This window comes from Tenebrio molitor, chromosome 9 (assembly GCF_963966145.1).
Source record: "Tenebrio molitor chromosome 9, icTenMoli1.1, whole genome shotgun sequence".
NCBI classification, from domain to species: Eukaryota; Metazoa; Arthropoda; class Insecta; order Coleoptera; family Tenebrionidae; genus Tenebrio; species Tenebrio molitor.
The window spans coordinates 13116150-13141346 of NC_091054.1; the positions used below are offsets into that span (position 1 = coordinate 13116150).

Genomic DNA, 25197 nt, shown 5'->3' on the forward strand with positions numbered 1-25197 from the left:
TCACTTCGTAGTAGACGCGCCATTTTCTTAAATCTCGTATTGCCCGGAAACTAGCATAACGAACTCGATGGCTATCGGAAATTCTCCAACAAGAATCGTCGCAAACTATTTTATCAATCGCGGAAGAACCGTCTTCCCCATTTCCTTTATCTCTCGGTACTTTAAACCCGGTTGAATGCGCACTTCTAACCCCAAAAAGCGCGCATCACTGTCGGCGCATGCGCACCGCGCACTCGCGACTCTGCGGCTCGGCCGTTTCCAAAAATGTGATAGTGCGGTCCTGACTCCGCGTGGTCCGGGTAAACTGAACCTCTTCGTCCGGTTGAAGGTGCGAAAGAGCGTATCCGCGAGGTTAACGTGATGTGTCGAAACTGTGTCGCCGTGGAGTTGGTGCATTAGGTTTGTTTATTTTTAGATGAGACCCAACGTGCGTGCCTAATTTTCATACTGTCATAGTGTGTGTGTGCCGGATAGAAAATTTTTTTTGGGTGCCGTTATCAGTCCATGGATTTATTGATTTATGCGAAATTGAGTCGTTCAGGTAAAATTTTGTTTGCTAATGGTGGATGTCCCGTCAAGGAAAGAATTGAGCTCAATCCTTCAAGACGACGGCGCGGAGGCGGCGATTCTTACTTAACGGAATTGAATCGGTGCGGTTTTTGAAATTGTGACTTACACGAGTTCCGCGAGTGGAGTTATTTTCTGGAAATTGCACCACAACCACCGCCGATCAATCATCTTACTAAAGTGCACAATAACAACAACAATATTTGTAACACGTGGACGTGACCCCGACTGTCTTAGCTTTGCCAATTAGCGAACAGATTTTCGATATTATTGAAAATAGCGTCGTCGAAAAATCGAGTTTATTCACCACGCATACAACAAATAACCAATTGTTGCACATTGGTCGAATTTCGCAATCGCAATTTGATATCTACATTTTAATAAGAACAAGCGTTTTCCGTAAAATAACGAACGCAATTCGTAGCGAATGTGACTTCATTAAAATAATTCGATTCGTTTTGAATTAATAAATTAACCTTCGAATGTCAGGCGGTAATCAGATTCTTCTGGGGGAAGTATGAGGCGCACCCACACCCCCACGCTGTTACAACGGAAAATGGAAATTTTCGATTCGGACAAATGCACAGTCCAAGGATGCTTGCTAGTGCTATTTTTCAACAGTTGTCATATCGCCCCAATTTTGCGAACCACGTTAGAAAAAATATTTTCTCCGAGTGACTGTTGTTATATTTTTGTTGCGAGTTTGGTGTTGTCTCTAAAAATAAATTTTCCTCTTGGTCGTACCTGTTGTTTGTGTATTTTTGATGGAGACAGTTGTATGCTTGGAACGTTTTATGAATGTCATGTTTTTGATGGTGTTGTTGCTATTTTTAGCATTCCTTTAATTGTTCAAATCGTGTCAGTGTAATGTAAATTGATTGCAATGACTAAGAATCCGTCATTTATGGGTGCGGGGAGCCGGTCTCGATGACAGAATCGATGTGAAAATTTTTCAAAATACGTATTTCGTTCGGATGAATTTTTTCGAAACAGCTGAAAAATGAGTCTTACAGAATTGAAACCAATTGAGTACATTAGCGCTCTCTGGGAGTGTTGATGTTACGCTCTTAAATGTTTCAGATTCTTAAATATCTTGTCTTTCATAATCGGTTATATATAGCGCGTCAAATCATTGCAGCTGGAATTGCCAAACGACCGCTATTTCCAGCGAAAATTGGAAATATTTATTTAGTGAAGACCGCAGTTAACCACCTCTGGTGGAAAAATTAACTTCAAGTAATACAAAAATTATTCAGCAACTCAATGTACAATTTTTATTCTCTGAGTGTGTTTCGTCTCTCAGACTTAGTTTCTTCTTTGTATTTCAAGTGAGTTTGTACAGTCATACATGACGTATTTTTAACTATTCACAGTACACAAACAAAGAGGTAACTCCACATAAAACTATTTTTGGCAGCAAATGAGTGTAGTGCGACAGATGGAAATTACCTATTTAAATTTAACAACCTTTTCAAGTTTGCCGATTAACCATTTACAAAGATCTTAAATATAAAATGATCTCATTTGTAATTGTTACGAATTAACAATTAATCGATTGCGATTATTGTGTTGCGTGTACATTTTGTGCACATGGAGAGAATGAACGTTGCTCGGCGAGCTCTGACCTACATTCTCTCGCAGTGTGAAGCCGGCTTAATAGAGATTTTAACAACAGTCTCGTTTCAAATTGGCTTGTCGGAAGGGTGGAATAAACTCCTCAATCGTTTTTGAATCATGCCTCAGACATGTTCAATTGGAGATAAATTGGGTGAACCAAGAGGCCATCATTTCCGTACTTCGCTCGACTGCAATTGTCATGGAAATCCTACGAGTTCAAACAAAATTTCCTCCGTGTTTTCGTTCTCAGCGGATGCAAGATTCGGTAGAGGAAGTTAATTTTACAATTTTCATCATCAATACAACATTAATCACTCTGTTTACATTTGAGTGACGAAGATGGAAACGTTTTCGGTAAACAAGGAAACGAGAGTAGTCGCAATGGCGTAATCTCCAAAATCAACAGTATATCGTACGTTCAAATGAAAATCTAGGCGTTGAAAAAATTAAACCATTTGGAACAGTGTAAAATTTGAATGTCCCGCCCGGTTTGACACTAATGACATTTGTTTAAGTTTAATCGGCACATGTTTATTTTTAGCAAAGGAATAGGAGAATAGGAAATCCTTGGTTATTCTATTTTTAATGTAAAACAGTGCAAAGGAAAAAACAAAGATTTTTTGTTTATAAATTTTAGGTTAGCTGTCAACAGGCTCTTACTACAACTGTCAATTTACACTTTAGGATTTCATTTTGAACGCCCGATACAAAATAAATATAGTTTGTAATAATTGGAGGTGTGAGAGGTCGTGATTGTAAGTTGCTTCATGAATTTTCAGTTTGAATTAAAATTTTGTAGCGGAATTGTATTATTGTTGGCTGCGGAATTTAGAAAACATAATGTTTAATAAATTGAGCGAAATCTTTTATAAAACAGTGATAACATTAGTGTCAGGGAATAATTTAATCGTTCAATTTCTAAAAATACCAAATCAAAGTGGCTACTAAAATCGCAGGCCTATGTAATAAATAACGCAACATCTTGCGGGGTTAACTCGGAGTTATCTGGAACAACGAAGCCCACCGTATCCCTTCAATTTTCCAGTCTGGTGGGTTGAGCTCACACGCGCCGTCAAAATTGCGTTTTTGTGTAAATACAGAACTGGAATTCCGAGTTTTCGTCTTTTTTTTTCCCGGTTTAAACATTTAAACACGGATTTTTCATTTTTATTCGAGTGTTTTTTTGTCAGTCGGTGGGACCATTCCATTAGTTATAAAAATGCGGAATTGTTTATAAACAAGAGTATTCCGACATATTGTATCATTAGCCTTAACTAACTGGTCATTTTTATGTTCACTTGTTTACATTTGCATAATATACCTACGCAGTGATCGTTAAAATTAACATTGCGACCCCGGTTGACAAAGGAGTAGTACCGTCACAATGTGGTGCTTTAACCTGAAAGTGTCCTGTTATTGATAAATTTCTGTTGTTGTCGAGTGTTATCGACCCATAAACTAACTGTTACTCGGATGTTGAACCATTAAAAATGAATTAATGTCGGCGCCGTTTCCTCAAAAACTTCTTTAGTGCACATTTATCGGACACATCGATGGTCGTCGAGATGGAATTCCTGCGCGACTCCCGAATTTCGCAGGAATCAGGAAACGTGAACGGGGCGATTTTCGCAATTAACATCGAGGTTAATGTCGATTGCTTCGCTCGTTATGCACTTTAGTTGCTGCTCGATAAACGCCAGTGTCAATATTGCGACGGTTTTTCGACGTAAAGGTGCGACCTTTGTCGTAATTGTGCTTCACGATGATGAATTTTTGTCACTTAGCGTCCTGGGCATAATTACCGTTCACAAGGTCGCAGACTAAAGGTCGGACGGGAGACGTTACGGTGCACAGGTGGCCCCCCCGGGTGTTCGGATCTCACTTCTGATCGACAATTTCGTAACTCCAGAGACTTCTTCTTTCTAGGAGCGAGACGGAATAGGAATTTTTCGACGTCCGAGGCGTAAACTGACGATTATTGACAAGAAAACAGGATGTTAGCAGATGATTGTGTCCATTGTGTCGTCCACACGAATAAAAGCGCTTCACAGAAACGACAATCTGCGATAGTTAATTTGTTTTTGTGGTATTCCACAAAAGGGGTTGTGCGCGCAATTGTAAATGACGTGTGCTCTTTACGTTAAAATTTGTAAATTGCTCGTACGTTACGGCACGTCGAGTCAATGAAATTTTCAAGAATCTGAGTCACGGTGGCGGAAATGTACGAAGTAATGACAGGATTTGTGACGTCAGAAAAACCAATCAACTAATTTGTGATGTGTAAGTAAGTACCTAGGATGACTAGGCCGTATAAATCCGCCTTTAGTTAGGTTTTCTGCGTTACGTCGAGGCAAGCGGACAAAACTGAATAAGAGAAATTATCTGTGAATTGTGACGTTACGCATAACGACACTCAAAGTCCAGCTTTTACGCGAAGATGTTTCTTGCGTCAAAAGGCGGCGACTCGTGTGTCAGCACCCTCATGCGGAGTAATTTGCGCAGTAAGATACCATCTTAATGTGAAAACTTGTGACTTAAAATTTCAGTTACTGCATTAAATCTCTATTAACTATTATTAGCAAGAGTGAAACGTTAAATTTACAATAGCGGACAATTAAATAAAAACGAGACAAATAATATTAGGTAACCTTAAAGTTTGGGCGCGGCGAAAAACTAAGTTGGCTTTGATCTCAAGTCAATAGGTGACTTTTTTCAAATACAAAAACCTTAATTTGGCGTAAAGTTGACTCAAGTTGCAAAAAACCAATTTGGATTTGCAACAGCAATTTTATGGCATTAGTCGTTTGAAATTACTTTAAAACTGTACTTATATGGGAAATATTCAATCCAAACTATGATTTTCAGGTCCCTTTGTGCCTTTATTTGGTTCAAAAATATTGAAAAAATGCTGTTGCAAATGACAAGTGGTTTTTTGCAACTTGAGTCGACTTTAGCAAGGATTTCGAATATTTAATTTACAATAGTTTAGGGATAATATCCGAAAACACGTATTTTCCCATCTTGTGAGACATTTTCTTGGCACGGACTCTTTCAGATGTTGGCACCTTTTAGCGGGAACCATCTCTGCAGCATCTACTGGTAGAAGTTTTATTATGTTTTTGAACTTTCTTGGCAATAATTGTTTTAGCGTCTTTGAATAAACTTTCTGTCGGGGCGTAGAGCCACCCCCCTCCTTTCAGAACCGAGAACCACCCCTGCGTGGGTGAAGAGAGAGATTTGAGACGACAGTACCGAGATGGACTCAGGGTAGAACAGTCAGAGTCACAAGTCAGAAGTCATTCTTACCCAACATCTCGAGTACGGTCGTACGGTCCAAAGAATTGTATAAATGTAAATAAAGGTTTTACACAAAGCGATACGGTGTGTCAGTTCACGCGCGCCTACAGTCAAACCAGTGAAGCCTCCATTAGGCTGAGCAAACCCAGGAGCCCCATTTGGTTCCGAGCAATTCCTGGAGCCCCCATTAGGCCCCAAACATTGGTCCTTCGAGCCGGATCGTATCGACATCGAGGAAGCCACAGCGACAGAGGCAAAGGTAGAGTGCATGCCTTTTTTATCTGTTGATTAGTGTGTACATTTCCAAAAAACATGGCTAACGAGCAAGAATTGAAATCACTTAGAATACGTCGCGGTACGATCAAGAGCGCCGTCACGCGTGTATCTAACTTCGTAAGGGATTTCGGCGACGGTAACATTTTTCAGCTAAAGACACGTCTCGTGAATTTACGGGAGGCGTTCAAAGAATTTGACGCGGTTCAATTACAAATCGAAGTACTCGACGAAACGGCCTTACAAGGCAACGAGCGCGCCGATTTTGAGAACGCGTACTACAACATTGAATCGACCATTTTAGAGAAAATAGAAACCGCCACCGTTAATGAAGCCGCGACTATCGCTAACGCGACGGGCTTCACCCCATCGGTATCAAGCCATGGTACCGGTAACAGCAATGTTAGATTGCCCATACTAGAATTACCCACATTCAGTGGTAATTATCGGGATTGGTTGTCATTTCGCGACACATTCACGGCGTTGATACATGATAGCAATCTGTACACGAGTATCGAGAAATTCCACTACCTTAGAAGTTGCTTAAAAGACGAAGCCCTTAAGGCAATAGAATCAATTGCGGTTTCAGAGGCAAACTATAGGGTAGCATGGGAAACACTAATCACTCGATTTGAAAACAAACGCCTCATAATACAAGAACACGCGTACGCCATAATAAACCTGCCTCCGCTGGTGAAAAACTCGTATCAGTCGCTGAGAAAATTAGTTGACGATTTCAACATCAACCTCGCAGCGTTGACGAATCTAGGGCAACCCACGGAACATTGGTCGGGTTTATTAGTACCTATCATAAGTCAGAAAATGGACTTTTTCACAAAGCGCGAATGGGAAGCTCAATTGGGTCCGGATCCACCGACTGTTGAGACGTTAAAATCCTTTTTGCAGAAAAAATGCGTAACTTTGGAATCGCTCAGCGTCGCAGAGCAACAGAGCGCAAAAACCAACAACGCGACGCCCAAATCAAATAACAAGACCTCCGCGAACCATTTCAGCAAGGACAGGACGCTGTGCAACGCTAGCACAAACAAACAAATACAGTGCTACATGTGCAAAGAGGCGCACGGACTGTACCAATGTCCTCAATTTTTGAATTTAGTTATCGCGCAGCGGGTCACACAGGTCAAAGAATGGAAGGTCTGCGAAAACTGCTTCCGAAAAGGCCACGAAGCCTCACAATGCAAATCGCGAGCATGTCGGTACTGCAAGGAGAAACATAATTCTCTTTTGCATGTAGAAAATAACGTGCAGACTTCAGTTGTTACTTACTCATCAGTCGGAAAAGCCAAACAAAATCTACTCGCAACGGCGGAGATTTTAATTCGCGATAGTCAGGGCAACTGGCAGCGATGCCGTGGGCTATTAGACCCAGGCTCCCAGTCTAACTTCATCAGTGAGGAAACGGTCAAAAGGTTAGGGATCGGAACGAAGCCGGTTAACTGGCCGATAACGACGGTAGAAGGGTTGCAGGGTTGTGCACGGCAGTTAGCGCAAATTCATTTCAAATCGCTACATAACCCATTCAATGCTCACATCGATTGTTTGGTGTTAAATAAAATTACGGAAGAATTACCGTTATCTTCCTTTGAGTTCGAGTCACGGCAAATTCCGGGTAACATAAATCTGGCGGACCCAGAATTCAATGTGTCCAGAAAAGTAGACGTTTTATTGGGGTCCAGTATTTTCTGGCGTGTTTTAAGTGTCGGCCAAATCAAGGCAACTCGAAACAACCCACATCTGCAAGAAACAATCCTGGGGTGGGTTGTTGGGGGCGATATGGTTGCAGGTCGTAAACCATCTTACGGGACTCTTTGTAACGTGTCATTGAACTCCATCAATAAACAACTTTCCAAATTTTGGGACGTGGACGAATATCCAACGAACAAAAGAGTCGTAATTGTAAAAAAGGAGGACATCGAGTGCGAAACCCATTTCAAAAACACGTGTTCTCGAAATGCTGAGGGTAGATTTACGGTCGAAATACCATTCAAGCTAAATGGCCCCAATATCGGCGTCTCAAAAGAGATGGCCATAAAACGTTTTTTATCATTGGAAAATAAGTTCCGAAAAGACCCAGCGTTGAAGCGTGATTACACGGAATTTATTAAGGAGTACATCCGACTCAATCATATGGAGCTAGTACCACCAACTCAAATGAACGTTAACGAACGGGTGTTTCTTCCGCATCACGCGGTCACGAAGGAAACGAGCACCACCACAAAGCTGAGGGTAGTTTTCGACGCCTCCGCGAAAACGACCACAGGTGTTAGTCTAAATGACGCGGTTATGGTCGGTCCAAAACTACAAAACGACTTGTTTGATATCATCATTCGGTTTCGGACGCACCAGTACGTTTTCACGGCGGATATCAACAAGATGTACCGGCAGATAATTGTCGCGGATCAACATCGGAAATATCAAACCATTTTGTGGAGAGAAAGTCCAGATATACCGATTCGAGAATATCAACTGGCGACGGTTACTTACGGGTTAAATTGCGCACCTTTTCTCGCGATACGTTGCTTACAACAACTCGCAGAAGAAGAAAAAGATAAATACCCTGCAGCTTACCCGGCCCTATTAAACGATTTCTTTATGGACGACGCATTAACCGGCGCTAACAGCATAGAAGAAACCAATCAAATACGCGAACAACTAACAAGGTTATTAGCGAGCGGCGGATTCGAACTTAGGAAATTCGCGGCGAACCACGACCAACTTCTGCCGGACCTAAATAACGCTGATTCGCATTTAATAAACTTTGATAAAAACGGCGACACAAAAATTTTAGGGTTATGGTGGAATTGTCGTGACGATAACCTAAGATACGAAGTCAAAAGCGAAAATCCTCAATCAATATGTACCAAGCGCAAGGTTTTGTCGGCGATTGTAAAAATTTACGACCCCTTACAATTAATCGGTCCGGTCATCGTAAAAGCAAAGCTCATTATGCAAGAGTTATGGAAACGGGAAATCGGTTGGGACGAAGAACTACCTGAGGACCTCAAAACCAGCTGGACCATAATTCTGAATCAATTACACTTGCTAAACCAAATCAGAATACCGAGGAAAGTCATTGAAAGTTATCCGTATAAGTCACTCGAAATTCACGGGTTTTCAGATGCATCCCAAGTTGCATATGGATGCTGCGTATATGTAAGGGTAATTGATGCAAACGGAAAAATATCCGTAAAATTGTTATGTGCGAAGTCGCGGGTAGCACCGTTAAAAACTATTTCCATACCGCGTTTGGAATTAGCCGCAGCTGTCCTATTAGCAAGGTTAATATCAAACATACAAGATATAATAAAAATCAAAGCTGATACGGTTCACTACTGGACAGATTCTACGATAGTACTCGCGTGGCTGACAGGATCTCCCGGTAGTTTTAAAACCTTTGTTGCGAATAGAGTGAGCGAAATTCTAAATCTGTCGAACATACAAAATTGGAAGCACGTAAACTCGGCGGATAACCCAGCAGACATCATATCGCGCGGAGTCTATCCCTCCGAATTATTGATAAATAAATTATGGTTCACGGGACCGCACTGGCTGTCGCAAAACCCAGATGGTTGGCCCTCACAGACGGCACAACAAATCACGGACGAAGTACCGGAATTACGACAGGTAGTAACCTTTACGGTCACCGGGACGGATGATAGTCACCCAAATCTTTGGGTTATCAATCAATTTTCCACATTTCGGAAACTACGACGGATAATAGCCTTATGTCTTCGATTTGCCGATCTTTGCAAAAAGAGAATAACAAAAAACGGTTATAATCATCCATCGACAGCGGAACTGCAAAACGCGGAAGAGAAAATAATACTTCTGGTGCAAAAGGCGAATTTCGAACACGAAATACGGGACCTAAAAGCAGGTAGACAGGTAAACTCGAAGAGTAAATTAAAACTGTTAAACCCATTCATTGACAATTCGGGGATGATAAGAGTGGGAGGACGATTGTCCAATTCACAATACCCACACGACAAAAAATATCCCATTGTTTTGCCAAAGGGTCACGTAACCCGACTGATACTTGAAAACACACATCGCGATCAACTACATGCTGGACCAACGGCCACACTAGCGGCGGTACGCGAAAAATTCTGGCCGTTAGATGGCCGCAGTGAAATTCGGAAAGTCGTGCACAGGTGCATCCCATGTTTCAGAACAAAACCGCACGACAATAACCCGATTATGGGCAATCTACCATCGCACCGAGTTAAAGCGAGCAGGCCGTTCACTAACTGTGGCGTTGATTTTGGCGGTCCCATATTCTTGAAAATCGGCGGGATTCGTAGTAAAAAAACTACCAAAGCTTACATATGTCTGTTCGTATGCTTTTCAACGAAGGCGATTCACGCAGAACTCGTCAGCGATTTGACCGCGGCGAATTTTTTGAACGGCCTAAAACGATTTATCGCGCGTAGAGGAATGGTAGCGAATATCTACTCCGACAACGCCACCAATTTTGTTGGAGCTCAACGGGACCTACGTGACGTGTTTTTGGCTGACGAATTCGGCAACATCGTGTTAAGACACCTAGCGGAGTTTAATATCAATTGGCATTTCATACCCGCCCGGTCACCTCATTTCGGAGGTCTTTGGGAAGCCGGAATTAAAGCAGTAAAGGGGCATATCAAACGCGTAATTGGCCAAACCTCGTTAACATATGAGGAAATGTACACATTGTTGACAGGTATTGAAGCTTGCCTCAATTCGCGACCCTTGTGCCCGCTGACTGAAGATCCGAGCGATTTAAACGTCTTAACACCCGGACACTTCCTGATTGGCACGGCGATGACATCCCCACTGGAGCATCAAATCGTCGACGTTCCCCAGAACCGCTTGACGCGATGGCAGCACCTAGAGCAGATGAGACAGCACTTCTGGAACCGCTGGTCCAAGGAGTACGTCGGCCAGCTGCAAGAGCGGCCAAAATGGCAGAAGGGCAATTCCAGCGCAGCAATCAAAGAAGGCGATCTGGTAGTTCTGAAGGAGGTCACACCCCCGCTCACCTGGAAACTTGGTCGCGTCACAGCCGTCCACCCAGGCGCCGACGACATCATCCGCGTGGCCACGGTGAAGACGGACTCAGGCACCACGAAACGAGCCGTCAGAAATCTGTGCGTACTCCCTGAACGATTAATCACTGTTGGGTGGTGATATTAGCCGTTCAAATGATATAGTCGTCTTTGTATAACTACTTAAAAACTTTATTGTATGACAAAATGTTGATGTACAAGTGTTACGTACCAAGGATAGTGGTAGACTCTGGTTTTTACCGCTATATCTCGACTTAAATAAGGGTGGGTGATTTCACCCCTCTCACAAAGAAAGTAGGCAGGACTACCTGCTACAGTACCTCTTTCTAACAATAACATTCAAAATTACATTATTTTGTACATATACCGCCCCCCTTGAAGGCACGGACTTCAAAAATATTGGAATTAGCAAAGATCGAACATGGTTATTAGAAAAAGGATTGTTACATAATAAACATGACAAAAAACATTAAAAAATACAAACATTGAAGTCAATTGTAAAAAAAAGGGTTGATGCATAATTATAACAAATATTTACACGATACAAACATAGTCTATTCATTCGCTGGCAGAACGCACACCTTTCGCGTGGCTCTTTTGAAGATGCCATTGACAGTCTTTACGGACACTACGCGCACAACACCGTCACTTCCGGGATGAAGTTCTACGATGCGTCCCAATTTCCATTGTAGTGGCGGCGTGTTGTCCTCAACTAGAATCACCATGGAACCAACTTCCAAGGCGGGGGTGGACGGTCTGGAACCGGAACCACGGAGCTGCTTGGAACGATTGATGTTTTGAACAAGGTACTCCCTTTGCCAGCGGTGCCAAAAGTGCTGCCTCATCTGTTCCACTCTTTGCCATTGCGTCAATCGGTTGATCCTCGTCGTCGTAAGATCTCTTTCGCTTATAGAAGTTAATGGCTCTCCGATGAGGAAGTGACCAGGGGTTATGGGATTAAGGTCATTAGGATCATTACTCAGGGGACACAAGGGTCTGGAGTTTAGGACTGCTTCAATTCTTGTTAACAGGGTATACAATTCTTCGTAGGAAAGCACGACTTCTCCAATTGTTCTCTTTAAATGACCTTTAATGGATTTTACGTTTATTTCCCAAATACCGCCCATGTGCGGGGATCTGGGGGGAATGAAATGCCACGAGATACCCTTATTAGCCAGATTTTCTGTAATTTGACTAAATGAAGCTGACTTTAGAAATGTTCTTAGTTCCAGTAATTCTCTATTGGCGCCAACGAAATTTGTAGCATTGTCCGAATAAAGATGGTACACATGACCACGTCTTGATATGAAGCGTTTTAGCGCATTCAAAAAGGTTTGAGTCGTTAAGTCACCAACTAGTTCTAAATGAACGGCTTTAGTTGAAAAACAGACAAAGACGCAAATATATGCCTTCACAGTACGCTTACTGCGACCACGACATTCCTTGATGTAAATAGGCCCGGCATAATCTACGCCACTGATTGAAAATGGTCTGGTTGGTTCGACACGGGATTTGGGCAAATTACCCATAATAGGATACATAACGCTTGGTTTGACTTTAGAACATTGCAAACACTGGTGCAAAATCTTGCGTACCACACTGCGTGGAGAAATTATCCAAAAAATTTGACGTAACGCGGCTAAAGTTCCCTGAACACCAGCGTGCAGTTGCTCAATGTGCACGTGTTTGACTAATGCCTTAATCAAATGGTGATCGTTTGGTAGCACGATGGGATGTTTGACATCGTAAGTTAAGGATGAGTTTTGCAACCTACCTCCCGCGCGAATTAAATTATCATTCTTGTCGAGAAAAATATTTAAGCACAGTAAACGTGATTTCTTGTTAATCGGTTTGTTTTGTTTAAGGCAAGCTAATTCATCGTTGAATGCAACTTCTTGAATTAAACGCATGATGGCCTTCATGGAATCTTTTAATTCTTCACATGTTAAAGAACTAGAGATTTGCCTTTGGTTTGGCTTCCTACAATTGTTGATGAACCGTAATACCCATGACATTACGCGTTCAGTTTTTTTGTAATTTGAAAATTTTGTAAGAAGCGGTAGTTGTCTTTCGCGAGAATGAATATTGGTCAGAGTGACAGTTCGCCGTTCTGGAATTTCAATATCCGAAAGATTTACGTTAGATACGGGCCAAGTGTCGTTGTTTTCTGACAGCCAATCAGGACCGTTCCACCACAGTTTATTAGTTTTGAGTTGACCAGGTAAAGCACCTCGGCTTAGTACATCCGCAGGGTTACTTTCGCTTTTGACATGATACCAATCTTTCGCATCCGTTAGCGTTTGAATTTCGGAAACTCGATTTCCTACAAATGTTTGTAAGTTTGAAGATGTAGCGTTTATCCATGCCAGAACGACTGTGGAATCTGTCCAGAGAAATTGCTGATCAATTTTGACATTTATCGTTCGTAAAACTGTATTAAATAATCGCGACAACGTTAAGGCGGCACACAGCTCCAAGCGTGGTAACGTAACAGCGCGAAGAGGAGCCACACGAGATTTAGCGCAAATTAAGTGAACTTGATGATTGCCACTATGATCAGTTGTTCTTAGATAGACAGCAGCGCCATATGCGATTTGTGATGCGTCACCAAAACCATGTAGTTGCACCTGTACGGGGCTTGATTTTATTATGTTTCTGGGAATTTCGATTTCGTTTAAGTGAGCGAGTTCTTGCAAGATCTTAACCCATGCACAATAAATAGTTTCAGGTAATAGATCGTCCCATCCAATTTTCAAACTCCAGCACTGTTGAAGGATTATTTTTGCTTTTACTACTACTGGCGCCACAAGACCCAATGGATCGAATACCTGGGCAGTTTTAGACAGGATTTCGCGTTTTGTTAGTCTTTTCGGAATGTCGCACTGTTTTACCTGATAGCGTAACGAATCGTGATTAGGATTCCAAAAAAGCCCTAACGTTTTAGTGTAAGCATCCTTATCGAAACTGACGTTGAGGTTAGGCTCGTGACTATCTGGAATTAATGCAGGATGATTGGCGGCCCATTTACGTAATAAGAAACCACCATGAGCTAAAATTTGAATTATTTGATCTCGTAAAGTGATTAGGTTTTCAAGTGAGTCTCCTCCCGTCAGAAGATCGTCTACGTAAAAATCCTGTTGAATTGCTTTAGCGGCTTCCGGGTACTGATTTACGTTTTGAAGAGCTAGTTCTTTAAGACATCTTGTTGCTAGAAAACTGGCCGGTTTTGTACCGTAGGTTAGAGTGGTTAATCTATACGTTTTTAGCGGATCTTCGGTGTTCTCGCGCCAAACAATTCGTTGATAGTCACTGTGATCGGGATGTATTTCTATCATACGGTACATTTTAGCTATGTCCCCGTTTACGACGTATTTAAAAGTTCTGAATCTCAACAAAATTGCAAAAAGCTCTGGCTGGATTGTAGGTCCTGCCATAAGATTGTCATTTAGACTTAATGCATCAGCTGAGCGAAATGACGCGTTAAAAACAACTCTTAACTTGGTCGATGTAGAATCCTTGAGTACCGCGTGATGGGGCAAATATGTACAGTTCGGTTTATTTAATTCGCAACCCGGAACTTCCTCCATGTGACCCAAAGAGATGTAATCCCGCATGAATTGCACATAATCTGATTTTAGTGTAGGCCTTTTGTTTAGGTTTCGTTCCAGATTGTTAAAAAACTTTACAGCACTATCGCGGTTTGACTTGAGAATTGGAGGATCATTTTTTAATGGCAGTTTAACAAGAAACTTTCCGTTTGTTTGTCTGCACGTATTTTGAATAAAATGTTGCTCGCACATAATCTCTTTATTTGAAAAGCATTTTTGTTCGGAAGGGTTGCTGCATTGTTCTAGTTCGAAGAATTTCTGCACCTGGTTCTCTAAAATGTCGGTTACCGACGTTAGAGAAAGCGAGCAGGTGCTTGAGCTATTGTTATTGTTCATATTTAGTGACCCACCCGCAATGAAACCTAAATGGGTATTTTGCAGCATTAGTTTGTTATGGTTCTTCAGTGTTATTTCCTTGCGGTCTTGACATAAAAGGTTCCAAAACAAATCAGCCCCGATAAGTAAGTCTACTGGTGCAGTTTCTAAGAATTTCGGATCGGCTAGCTGTAATTCCTTTGGAATATTTATTGCAGACATGTTTATGGTCACCAGGGGAAGATTTTCGGTTATTTTTTCCAGAACAAAACAACTTAAGTTCGCCGAAAACTTATTGTACTGAGACTTGATGTTTACCTGGACGGCCTGTTTGATGTTCGTCGAAATTTGACCAATTCCGCCAACGGTTATATTTACGGCTTTCTGCTGTAGACGTAATTTTTTGGAAAATGATGACGTAATATAACTGTTCATGGACCCTGCATCCAGGAGAGCTCTACATTTATGTGACTTATTATTACGATCTTCTATGAGAACGATCGCGGTTGATAACAAAATAATTGATGATTGGGACCTCATAGAATGAGCGTTTAAACTTTCTACCTGTGCTGGTGTTTCATTGGTTTGCGTGATTTGTCTTTCTTTGTGAAGCAGCGTATTGTGGCTTTGATTGCATTTACGGCATTTGAATTTGGACTGACAGTTGTTAACAAAATGATTGGTTCTTAGACAATTAAGACATAACTTCAGGTTTCGAGCTTGAGCGTTTCTTTCCTCTACATTTAATTTTGTAAATTCATTGCATTGAAAGATTGTATGATCGTCATTTTTACAAAATGTACAATGTAGTTTGTTTGTGGCAACATAAGATGTAGTGCTTCGTTTTTGTGACATATTGTTTTTTGCATTATTGTGATTCGGATTGACGTTCGATTTGGGGTGCAATAGATTTAAGGATTCCAACAACTGACATTTCTTTTCTAAAAATTCGATCGTTTGACCGTAAGTTGGAACCTCGTCGGTTAATGTAGCCTGCCATTCTCTTGCAAGATTGTCGTCTAATTTGTCCACAATTATTACGACTAGAAGAGCGTGCCAAGTATCAATTGGTACTTCTAGCTGTCTTAACGCGGCAACATTTGAATTCAACGTATCTAAAAAACACCTAAGTGACGAATGCGAGGCTTTAATTACTTGGGGTGTCTTTGTGATGGCTATTATGTGATCGTGAACGATCAGCCGTTTGTTGCAGAACCGTTTCTTTAAGATATCCCACGCTACATTATAATTTTCTGATGACACCGTTAATGACTCGACTGCTCGCAAAGCTTCACCAGATAAACATGATCGCAAATATTGGAAACGTTGACAGTTGTTTAGCATGTTGTTTTCGTCTTCAATAATGGATTTAAATGAATTTTGAAATGACAACCATTCCTTATAGCAACCAGTGAAAGATTTTAAATTTAAAGTTGGCAGATTCAATTTGATTGATTGATCACGATTAGAGCAATGTGAATTAGCGCTGGAACAACTACCGTTAGGATTCGCTGTGGCCGCAGTGTGCGGTGGAGGCGTCGTTTGTCTAATTTTTGTTTGAATTGATGATAATACATCGAGATACTTTAAATCAATTTCGTCGCGGTCCTGAGTCTGTGTCTCAATCGCCTCTGATGAAAGATCGAGTGATTCAATTTCAGTCTGTACCTCGTCATATTCTTTGAATATTTGTTCGATGAATGTTTTTCTAGTTTCTAGTGGAGACACATCATTATCATTTGATTGAAAATTAGACACAAAGTTCTGAATACGCGTAATTCTAGCTTTTAATGAGGTTCTTTTCCTTTTTAGAGCCTCTAATTTGGCAATTGATTCATCTAATAAGGATGTCTCGGGCATAATGATTGATTTGATTTACGTGGTCGAGATGAAAATTTGCGAAATTAGGAACAATAGAAAAAGTCGTACGTAGTAATGCAGTTTGGAAGGGAAATTGAAAGGATTGAGAGCCACTAACCTTTGTTGATGTCTTGAGTGATGATCGCTTCGCTGCTACCCAATTCGGTGACTATTCGTGCTGCCCTTTTGCCCTTGCTGAAGGTGACGAAATCGTTACTGCCCTCTGGGTGTCGAAACTGTTTCTTGAATTGTTGTTGTATTACACTTGTTATTACACTAGACGACCGTCGTGTGATATGGATTTAATCATCCGGCTCGAAGGACCAAAATTATGAACGATTAATCACTGTTGGGTGGTGATATTAGCCGTTCAAATGATATAGTCGTCTTTGTATAACTACTTAAAAACTTTATTGTATGACAAAATGTTGATGTACAAGTGTTACGTACCAAGGATAGTGGTAGACTCTGGTTTTTACCGCTATATCTCGACTTAAATAAGGGTGGGTGATTTCACCCCTCTCACAAAGAAAGTAGGCAGGACTACCTGCTACAGTACCTCTTTCTAACAATAACATTCAAAATTACATTATTTTGTACACTCCCCATCGACGATTAGTGCAGTGGTGATATGTTTCATGGGCAATTTTGTGCAGTGAAGTGGCGCAATTTTTATCAGAAAAGACTGTCATTACTCATTAGTTAAGGATAATTAATCAATTGAATTAATTTAAGGTCACATATTAGGTTTTTTGAAATTTGTATTCGTAAAATGATAAAATGTAGATACGTAGTTCGTAGTTATGAATATTTTGTAATTTAATAGCTCGTATAATCTTGTTCATTGAAACGATTGTTTCAATCGGGGGCAGGATGTCGGGGCGTAGAGCCACCCCCCTCCTTTCAGAACCGAGAACCACCCCTGCGTGGGTGAAGAGAGAGATTTGAGACGACAGTACCGAGATGGACTCAGGGTAGAACAGTCAGAGTCACAAGTCAGAAGTCATTCTTACCCAACATCTCGAGTACGGTCGTACGGTCCAAAGAATTGTATAAATGTAAATAAAGGTTTTACACAAAGCGATACGGTGTGTCAGTTCACGCGCGCCTACAGTCAAACCAGTGAAGCCTCCATTAGGCTGAGCAAACCCAGGAGCCCCATTTGGTTCCGAGCAATTCCTGGAGCCCCCATTAGGCCCCAAACACTTTCTATGGGATTTAAATGGGGTCGTTAATGAGCTTTTTGTTTAGGAGGGTGGTTCATTATTTGTTGATCCTGACAGATAAGTAAAAGACTAGGACGATCGTCGTTTAAAACACTGATCGGTTTGATGTGACGATGTTAAAATTAAAATGATTTGATGCCTCAAGAAAAATACTGTAAAGTATTTCTTTTTATTTTACACTATGAAAAAAAAATGCCCATAATGGATACATATTTCGATTAAAAACTAACTTTTGTTAACGATGGTGAAAGCATATTTTATTTTGACATACAGTCACTTAACCCATTATGGGGCGTATTCTGTAATTTTTAAAGGGGCGTTAAAATTTTAGCGCCCTTTAAAATTTAAAATTTCAAGGCCTGATTGGTCATTGCTATGACAACTAAATTTTACGGGCTTTAAAATTTAGTTACAGTTACAGAATACGCCCCTATAACAGGTAAAATTTAAATATGTCTACGTATGCATCCCTTGTCCTCATAGAACTAAAAAACCCACAACATATTTTGATGAGGGTTTTTGCTAATAGTTAGAGTGCTTTATTGACTTCAGTTTTAGTAAACAAACCATTTCTCCATCTTGGAAGAGGGTTGAGTAATAACAAAAATGGCGAAGCAAGTCGAGGAATTTATGTAGCAAGCATTCGGGACAGTTGCTTAGTTACGGGGTGTTTACAAGAAATCGTAAAGCAGAGTTCGTTGATCTAAATTTGTGACAGTAACCAATTTTTGTATGACTGTGTGGGGGTTACTGCAATTACATTTTCCTGCTTTAATTCTGTACAGTTACAGTTGATATAAAGAATATTTCTGATTTCACATTTACACATGATCAACACACATTTTAACAGCTTTCAACTATACATTGGTCTACGTGAAAATCGCTCTTCTCGCAGTTTTAATCTTTGCAATTAATTAATAATAGCCTTAGCCTTGATTCAGGTAAATTCACTGTTTATTGTTACTGTTCAGCGAAAGCAAACCGCGCCATGAGCTTCATCGTCCGAAAAATTAGTACCACGAAGTGCTATTTTAATATTATAATCTAATAACCGCCATCACTAGAGGCTAAATCTGGGCATTAAAGGTGTTGATATAACATTTTGAAATTAGTACTATGCAAAGTACTCATCGACGGGCAATTCTTGTTAGTGTCCTAATGGAACAGCTCACTTCGGTTTCTCTTCTTTTTGTCCTTGACGGTATTGCTTATTTGACAATTATTTAATACAATGTAGCCAACATACGAGTACAGTCAAATAGTACCATAGCGACAAATGATCAATGAAAAGTACTCAAGAAATCCTCCAAGAAACTCTTGTGTTAACTTTTTCTTCGCGTTGAAGCGGTTCGCGAAATTTTGGAGGAGTTAGTAGTTGTGTCTATGGTTCACAGTTCGTCTTTGTAAACTCTGGATTACGGTTTGGACTCTGAGTTTAATCCGCCGTAAACATATCTGTAAAGGCAAATAACCGGAGCATGATTAATGATGGAAAAATTTGTAGAATGCGTTTCTGTCTGGTCAGTTTTTTAAAGTCTAATTCGTTCTGCAAAAAAGTTTATAGTTCATAACTCTATAATTATAAATTTCACTGCGATTCGTCTATCGTAGAGAATCAAATTGTGGATCAAGGTAACATTTTCTTGGGTCACAATGGTTCTGTGATATCCGGCGCCAGGTGCATGTTTTTGTTTACAAGGTTCAGCACCAGTTCTCAACTATGTATGTACTTAATATGAAAAAATCAATTTGCCCAGTAGGTAAAGTACGTTTGTATTTTTCTCGGCGACAAGTTTTCTTTACAGACGTCTTTTCTCTCCTGACTGAATATTGATTTTCTTCGATTTTAAAAACAGTTACGTTGTACTGAATGAAGACTGCAGTGGCTAATTCTTGAATTAAAAAGTGGTACTGAACCAAAATTTACGTAACCGCCACTAAATGACCATTCGCTATTTTCGTGTGTCAGTTTTTCTAGTTTGGTGGGGGAGAATAAATTATTATTATTATTATTCGTTAAATCGAAGCTGAGACCGAAGTCTATTTAGCTCCCAGATTAAAACGGAAAAGAAAAAAACATTTTTTCCGTAATTTCAATTTCAATCGATCGCATCTGCTTCGTCATCGAAAATGTTGAATAACCCTCGTGCATCGTTGATCCTATCTAGAAAATTATTTACTGGTATGCTTTACTTAGATCGTTATCATGTTGTTCCAAATAATTGGTAAGTGCCCGTCTGGATGTCGAAAATCTAATTACGTACATTGTGGATCTCCTATCAATGATAGATAGACCCACACCACCATGAAACCATCTTCATTTCACTACTGTGTACCGAGAATCAAATTTCCGGTTTTGAGGTCTTCGCTTATAAAATTTTCTGTCATAAACGATATAGTTTTAAAAATTTTATTTTTAGCATTTTATCTTTTGGATTGTCTGGTGAAGATGATTCCAGTAAATTGAATTGATTTTTCTTGGAAAGACGTGGTTTCCACCTATCGGTTTTACCAGGAAGCTAAAGCTCTCAAGGATAACCATGAACTGTTTGCATACAGAAATGGACTCTCATTTCCATACGTATTTTCTCTGGTGTCCTATGCAGTCATCTGCGCATTTTTCTTTGATACTGATGCAATTTTTTTATCTTCTTTTTCTGTTGTTATTCTTCTTGATTTTTTCCTTGAACATTATTAATAGACATAATAATAGTTTAATTCAAGTATTTCACAATATTTGTTCGTATTACAAACAACAAATTTTTCAAGAAGTTTGCTCAACAGTTCGGTACGAATATTTATTACGAATTGAATTTAAGTTTATTCCTCTTTTGAACGGATTACAACTTTTTCTTTGTAGTGAAAATATTCGTAGTATTTAAAGGTGATAAATCTTCTTATCTTAATTTTAATATACCTATTATAAAATGGAAATTGTATATCTATGTACAGAGTGATCAACAAGAAAACAAATCAAGAATGCTACCTCATCTTTTGTCTTTTGTTTTATCGAAACGTCTGCCTTGCTATACCTCTCGAAAAAACTATTATTATTGATTAATCGATTATTAATAATGATTAATGCTTTATTTTCAACGGTAAATCCCATTTTGGCAATAAAGCTGATAAATTACCCACTCTTACCAATGTAAAATGTTGCTCTTGTTTATTTTATACATTTTCTCCATTATCGGATACTCGTATTAATAATAAAATGCATAGTTATAATTCCAACGTCTAAAATTCATGAGATATGATTTATCATAAAGTAGCGTTTGAGACCATAAATTGTCTACGCCCATGCATTGAACGGTTATTTGCATAGGATTCCTCTACGACATGACCGATAATTTGCAACGCCTGCTCTGATTTGTTTTCTTTTTGCTTACTTTGTATTTATCTCTTAGGCGCTTATAAGTAAACAACTACTGAACATATTTTGATGGAGGTTTCTCAAATAATTAAAGTGTTTCTTTAGCTCCGATTTTAGTACAATCGATTGCATTCTATTCAATTCATGGTCAGTTCTGTGTATATGATCTGTAGTAAAATGAATGACAGTGATCGTATATGTATTTTAAAACTTGGTTCACGAAAAAAATCCAAAACGTGGTTTACAAGGAAGCCCTTACATGAATGTTTGTAATTAATTATTAATAATAATGTTTGCCTTGAGTCCGCCGTAAATTTCTATCTTGCTCTGAATATTTATCATTTTTATCTTTACTCTTTACCGAAATACACCCGCGCGAAACCAGATCCACAGCTAATATTGAATATGTATAAATAAATGTTACCATAAAACAATTTTGAATGTTTTTCTTTTTATTTTTAAGTTACATACGTATCCTTTCATTTATTTCTTATGATTACACTCAATTGAAAATTCTCAAACTTACATGGTTAAGATGAACAAAATTTAAATGGATAGATAAAGTAAATTGTAAATTATATAATTATACGTCTTTTAAAATTTAATGGAAACTTTAGGGAATGTTTACACGGTTTGTGATAAAATTATATTAAAAATATGGTTGAACTACCATTAAATTAAATGCCCGGCATTATTTATGTGTACAAATAGAATTATCGTAGTTTTAGGAAAAAAAGTAAAAGTAAAATTGCACCTTTTTCATAACTTACCTGAAGTAAATTGAGTTTTTTGAAGAAGTCATTTTGAAAAGTAAATCAAAAATTGATTTGAAAGAAATTTTTAAAATTAAACTCGTAACACGTAGAATTATGCGTTACGGATTACTGTCCACGATTGCGTTATGTCGAAAATAATTTTCTTTGACTGCTCAATAGTAATAGATTTATGTATATGTTTTTTTTACATCTGTTGAAATGCCAAATGTGCAATTCGCAACTAGTTTTAATTCTATTAGATAATACTGAAAGTTAAAGAATAGCAAATGAATAAACAAGATCGCTTATCTCGCTTTTGTCTAGGAAATGAACCGAAAGCGGATCGGTATCTAATGCAGATAACCTGGACGTTTTTAATCAATATTTTTGCATACATATTATATATTGTACACAGAAAATTAGCTATTAATCGTGTGTCAGATCGTGACAGAATACGATAACCTCATTAGCAGTACACTTTTGCAAACAAAATTTAATCAGTTTGAAATTCGTCCATATTATGCATTATAATAACAGAAGGTCACGCAGAAATTTAGCCGTTTCGTGAACACAATAAATTTAAATAAGGTGGCAACATATTTAACGAAAAATGTGGGAGAGAAAGTGACATCAGATTTTGGTGAAGGTCGCTGTTAAGTAATTAATTTTCGATAACTCGACAAGTTTTTTAACTGTTCAATTTTTATGGGATTGTAAAATAGTTAGCGTTTGTTGTTGTAGTCCGAGCACATTTTCGTTTAATCTGAACATGTCGTCGAAATGGCTTTTTTTGAGGTCACCTCTCTGCAGAGTTTGGTCGAAGTGTAGAAGGTTTCCACCCCGTACCAGGAGTGCCACTTACCAACCTAAAAGCGCAATAATTCCGCCCAGAGACGACATAAAAATGTCGTAATCTCTCATTTATCAAAAGACTGTTGAACTTATAAGGTTGCCACCCATTACAATCTACATCACATTATTCAATGTAAATACGGTGAGCATTCGTTATCTCGGGAGAAAATATCAATTGTATTTAAAAGTAATAGAAAATATGTAAATGATAACGGGAGTGCCTCAAAAGCGACCGTCATCTAGGGTTTCGCTCTTGGATGAATGAAAATCAAGCCGCCAGTCGGAGTTGTGAAAGTTACGCGGCGAGTTTGTGTCGAGATCAGGGTCGTTTAATTTTTTTTTCCTCCCATTTTTATAATACCGATCCGTTTCGCAAAGTTCAATGTTAATAAACAAGCTCGCGGAAATGACTTTGGAGCATTCGGAAAAATCGGTAATGCAGCGACCTGTATCGCATGCAAACGTTGTTGATCACATTGCGACGACTGACGTCCAAACACATGATCGCCTTATTATTATTATTACTGATCGTAAAAGCGAAATCGAATTTCGATTTCTGCAAACAATGATCGCCGCCTGACGGTTTGCGTTGCACACCATTATTTTTTATTAAATAATTCGTCGAGACCTTGTGTAAATCAATTGACACACTGACCCAACAATTCGTACTGGAAACCTTGACGAACAAAAAAAACCTAAATTACGTTCGACAAGGTTGGAAGCGACACTAAAAGAAAGTTGTCGAAAAAATAAATGCACGCGTTTTTCGCGGCTCGTGCAACGGATATTTTTATTTTGTAAATCAATAGGACCACATGAATAATAACAGAAAGGTCATCCGTAACTGTCGTACCTATAATATGTATACTTGGTGATCGGATATAGCCGCAGGTGATTTCCTTTGGTCGCTTTTTCTTACTCGACGATTAGGGTATATTACATTGACCTTCACTCCTTCGGGCGGATCAGAATCATCATTACGTCAATTGATCAATTACCGAAGTAATCTTGAGCGGTGAGATTTTTTCCCAGGAAATAATAATTTATCCGATAATACGTTCGGCGGCCCACGCACACCTTCATTGGATAATTATTATTCCATAACGTTCGACGTTTCGATCAAATTACGACCGAAGAGACCTGTAATCGTGAGAGCGCCCTCTAGGCGAGAACGAATCCACTGGTGACAGTCGGTACAGCTGATCTAGATAGATGCGGACGACGTACGATAGATGGTGATGTCGGCCAGAGAAGATGTCTAAAACGGAGTACGAAACGTTTCAATGAGAATCGTAATGTTGGTTGTATAACAATCAGGGGCTTACAGCACTGAAAATCGTTGGTGGACAATCGATAGTAGTTTAATCAGTCTAACTGTTATCAGACGTGATAGATGACTGCGGGCAGAGTAGTTTTGGTGTTTTTTTTTTGTAATGTTGATGGGTTTCCTTGGGAGAGTTTTTTAAGCGAACGTCGGATCGATTTTTCCGTCGTGTGAACCGGTCCCCCGGCAGATGGCGCGTCTCACCTCCTGGCAGGATAACGGTCGACGTCACCTTTATTTCATTCACTTAACCGCATGAATAAAGGGTGGCACCGGCTTTTAATATTAATGTCTTCATTAAGCGTACGTCGATCGCTTCCCGGAAAAGAGTAGCGGTCGTCGCCGCCCGGAAAAGTGTCCGTTCAGGACAAGAGTTCTTCGCACACCGGCGGTCCGGAACGTGTATTCAAATGAAAAAGAAAAACTCACTCGGGAGGGGCGTAACGGCATCGGGGCAAACGGAAAACGATGACTCGACGCCAACTCGTCCTGCCGCAAGGACTCTGCGCTATCGATTCGTCGGGTAGCGACCCTCGTGCATGCAAGCAACCCCTAAAACGAGGGATGTGTTTAATTTTTAATGGGTTTTATTTTAGCACCGATGATCATCCCTCGTCATTAGAATTCGACCGTTTTTTGTGGCCCCGCCACACTGTCGGAGATTGAATTTTTCATCGCGTCTGGAAAATCCGCGATCTGTGAAATAATAATTAACCGGAGTGTAATGGCGGCGTTTAAAGCGATATCAAGAGATAATTCTCCGCCATTGAAATGTTTTCACGTATAAAACGGTCTATGGGTTTAACCCTGAAATGGTCGTTACCATTTCGCTCTATTATTTGACCTTTCTTGAAGTGAAAGGCTGATGATATTTACTCTCCGTTTCAAAATTAATCGACTCGAATGTATGATTAAAAATTACATAGAAATACGGAACGGATCATTATTGGGTAATTTGAATGGGTGCATGTGCCCATTAAGCATTGTTCAAGCAGACGTCAGGAGTTGGACGAACCGTGTGGTGTGTCCCATTATAATTCCAGATTTTTATGCAAAATACGGCA

The 25197-nt window shown here is 39.7% G+C and overlaps 1 protein-coding gene across 2 annotated transcripts in view; it reads left to right on the top strand.

Annotated features, from left to right (window-relative positions):
• gus (gustavus) overlaps nucleotides 1-25197 on the top strand; it is a 96400-nt gene that overhangs the window by 12420 nt on the left and 58783 nt on the right. Inside the window, exon 1 of one of the 2 annotated variants that reach the window (XM_069059539.1) lies at nucleotides 276-541. The exons of the other annotated variant lie outside the window; for it this stretch is intronic. The gene's annotated coding sequence lies outside the window, so the exon portion shown is untranslated. Of the gene's footprint in view, nucleotides 1-275; nucleotides 542-25197 lie in introns of those variants that run through there. 2 annotated transcript variants of the gene reach the window in all.